The sequence below is a fragment of the Meles meles genome, chromosome 20 (genome assembly GCF_922984935.1).
Source record: "Meles meles chromosome 20, mMelMel3.1 paternal haplotype, whole genome shotgun sequence".
Taxonomy (NCBI): domain Eukaryota; kingdom Metazoa; phylum Chordata; class Mammalia; order Carnivora; family Mustelidae; genus Meles; species Meles meles.
Genome location: NC_060085.1, coordinates 37,088,114 through 37,092,248, shown reverse-complemented (window position 1 = coordinate 37,092,248; position 4,135 = coordinate 37,088,114).

The window sequence follows — 4,135 nt, the reverse complement described above, 5'->3', positions numbered from 1 at the left end:
GTAAAGTCAGATGTGAGGTGGGGGTTGGTTAGGGTATGTCCTGGAGACTGTGCTTTCTCATTCTTAACACTGTTGACCATTTGGGGCCAGTAATTCTTTGTCGTGCTGGGCTATGCTGTGCATTGTAGGATAATGTAACAGCATCTCGGGCCTCTGCCCATTAGATGCCAGTGGCAACTCTCAGCCCTCAACTCAGCTGTGACAACCAAAAATGCCTATGGCCATTACCAAATGTCTTTTGGTGGGGGTGGGGGGGGGCAAATCAACCCCTGCTGGGAATCGTTGTTTTAGACAATTGAGTGTTTCTCATACTAGGAAGCAAGCAGATTTTGCCCCAAATTCCTCCCCACTTTTCATTCCCACTTCCCCAGCCAACAGCTTTATGCATTACATACATTTCTGTTTAATGAGCCCATCCCGGGTGGTGTTTTCCAGGGCAATGAGCTTGTGTTTATCCCCTTTGATATTTGACAATGGACTGCTCTTCATTAGACTCATTCGGAAGCTGACATCCACATTTGGAGGGGACTTTTTTTTTAAAAGAAGTCATCCTTTAAAAGGTCATAAAACACTTGGCATTCGGTTCTTAGAGTGTCTGATGAATATTTTAATAGTTAAAAATGTAGCCAGGCAGCAAGGAAATGATTTAATGTTGTAAATAAATCTCTTTGTGGGATTTAATGTGCAAAAATGGACAGCAATGGCTTTAAAAAATCGTTCCCCAAACGATGGGATCTATACAGTGGTGCACTCTGTATGTTGGATCCATATCTGGAGGCAGTGTTCACTCTATCTTTTTTAGATATTGGAGGAAGACACTAAGATCATTTTCTCTCTTAGGACCTCTATCTCTTTTTCTCAAAACTAGAGGCCCATAAAGTCAACTTTCTGGGAAATAGTACTAATACCAACCCTCGGGAGAGAATAGCGTTCATCACCTTCCACTAGATAATACAAATACCTCGTAACATGGACCTGGTGGGTATGACATGTCGTGCACTCGTCTAAGAGTTTACATGTGTTAATTCAAGAGTTGGTAAACTATGGTTTATGGGCCAAATTTGGCTTCTGCCTGTTTTGTACCATCTGTAAGCTGTGAATATTGTTTACAGTTTTGTTTTGTTTTTTTTAAGATTTTATTTGTTCATTTGAGGGAGAGAGAGAGAGAGAGAGCAAGCAGGGTGAGCAGTAGAGGGAGAAGCAGACTCCTGCTGAGCAGGGAGCCTGATGTGGGGCTCGATCCCAGGATGCTAAGATCATGACCTGAGCCAAAGGCAGACATTCAACTGACTGAGGCACCCCGGTGCCCCTTGCTTATAGGTTTTTTTTTTTTTATAATTTTTTAAACTATTTTATTTATTTGACAGAGAGAAATCACAACTAGGCAGAGAGGCAGGCAGAGAGAGGAGGAAGCAGGCTCCCTGCAGAGCAGAGAGCCCGACGTGGGGTTCGATCCCAGGACCCTGAGATCATGACCTGAGCTGAAGGCAGAGGCTTTAACCCACTGAGACACCCAGGCGCCCCATTGCTTACAGTTTTTAAGAGTTGAAAAAACAAATCAGAAGAAGATGATGACTTCTTGACAACTGAAAATTATATGTGATTCAGCAAAAGACACATCTGATAAAGGACTGTTACCCAACATACACAAAGAACTCTTAAAACTTAATGGTAAGAGAACAAATAACCCAATTAAAAAGGGGTCAAAGACCTTAACAGAAAGCTCACCGAAGATATACAGATGGTAGATAAGGCTATGTAAAGATGCTCCACATCAGAGGTCATCAGAGAAATGCAAATTAAGACAAGAGTGAGACCCACCACACGCATGTTAGAATGGCCAAATTTAGAACACCGGCAACACCAAATTCTGGCAAAGGTGTGGATCAAGAGAACTCTCACACTTTGCTGGGGTAATGCAAAGTGGTGCAGTCACTTTGGAAGACGGTTGGGGTCTTTCTTATAGAACTAGCCATACTCTTACCATGATATCCAGCAAGTATGCTCTTAGTATTTATCCAAAGGAATTGAAAAACTATGCACAAAAAGTTTCACAAAGATATTTAGAACAACTTTATGGTTCCTTGCCCAAACTTGGAAGCAACCAAGATGTTCTTCAGCAGGTGAATGGAGAAATAAACTGTGGAAGATCTAGACAAGAGAATATTATGTGGCACTAAAAAATTGGTCATCAAGCCATGAAAAGACATCGAGGAAACCTAAATACATAGTAGTAAGAAGTCAAGCTGAAAAGCTATAGATGATATGATCCCAACTAGATGACATTCTTGGAAAAATAGAACGATGAAGACAGTAGAAAGATGAGTCATTGCCGATTGTGGGAGATGAATAGGTAGAGCACAGAGGATTTTCAGGGCAGTAAAGATACTCTATGATATTGGGGCGCCTGGGTGGCTCAGTGGGTTAAAGCCTCTGCCTTCAGCTCAGGTCATGATCTCAGGGTCCTGGGATTGAGCCCCGCATCGGGCTCTCTGCTCAGCAGGGAGCCTGCTTCCTCCTCTCTCTCTCTGCCTGCCTCTTGCCTACTTGTGATACCTCTCTCTCTGTCAAAAAAAAAAAAAAAAAAAATCTAAAAAAAAAAAAAGATACTCTATGATATTATAATGATGGGCATATATTATTGTATATTTGTCCAAACCCATAGAATATACAACACCAAGAGTAAACCTTAAGGTAAATTATAGACGCTGAATGATTATGATGTGTTAATGTAGGTTCATCCTTGGTTTAAAAAAAAAGTGTCATTCTGGTGAGCAATGTTGATAATGGGGGAGGCTATGAATGTGTGGGGGCAGAGGTACATGGGAAATCTCTGTACCTCCCTCTCAATTTTCTTTTTAATATAAAACTGCTCTTAAAAAAAAAAGCCCCGGGGCAACTGGCTGGCTCAGTCAGAAGAGCTTGTGACTCTTGATCTCGGGGCTGTGCGTTTGAACCCCACCTTTGTGGAGAGACTACTTAGAGATAAAATCCTTTAAAAAGGAAAGTCTTATTTAAAAAAAAAGAAAGGTCTTAGTTAAAAAGTATGTGAGATTCAAATCCCAGCAGCATCCATAAATAAAGTTTTATTGGGACATAGCCACACCCTCTAATTTACATACTGCTTGTGGCTGCTTCCATGCTACAATGGCGGTGTGAAGCAGAGGTAACAGAATGCGTGGACTGCAAAGCCTACAGTATTTAATATCTGGCTTTTAGCAAAAGTTAGCTGACCCTAAGGTGAGTATTAGTACTATCCCCATTTTTACAGAGGTGAGACGCAAGTACCGAGAAGTAAGTGGTTTGTTCAAAGTCGCGTATCAAATATGTGGCACAGTCAGGATTTGAACTCACAGAGTCTGGCTCCCGTGTTTCTGGACTCTTCTGTGGTACCACAATACAGGGACAATAGAACTAGCCAGTACAGAACTCCTAGTTTAAAAAAGAAATCAACAGAAGCAACTCCCCACAATGGAGCTCTTTTTATTATACTACACAGTCCATTCATCCTTTATTTTTGTATGTAGGTCCCTGAACAGCAATTACCGAATGAAATGAAGAGCATTTTGCACTCCTTAGGCTATGTATATATTCCTGTCAAGATTTCCACAGATGAACGTTGGTAATTCTCCTTTTATTCAACAAGATTCTTGCCTTCCAAGGAAACACCCCTGAGGTGCAGGGTTCCAAAGGCTGGGACCACGGGTGGCTGACTTTTCCTGGTACATGGGGGGCAAGTGAGGAAGGAGGAAATGTCAAGGACAGAAGGTCAGTTTCTGGGTCCTCTCTAATTGAAGTTTTAATGTCTATGTAGAACAGTGAGGAGCTTAAAAAAAAGAAAAACAAAAACAGAATCTCATCCAACAGTCTGGCCCAGAATTGGCCGTGCTTCATTCAATTTATGCATTTTAGAAGATGAAAGGCTGTGTCGTCTGCCAGGATTTCGTGTCCAGTCCCAGGGAATCGTTGTGTTTCTAATCTGATGTTTGGGCCATGACGCCATCCCCTCTGCCTGATGGTCAAGATCAGTTCCCTTTTTCGTGATGTTGTTAAAAGGCCCTGGCCATGGACTGGCTTCAAGCAGCATTTGGCTCTGTAGGGAACCCTGGTAACAGGTCTTTCGTTTTATTTTACT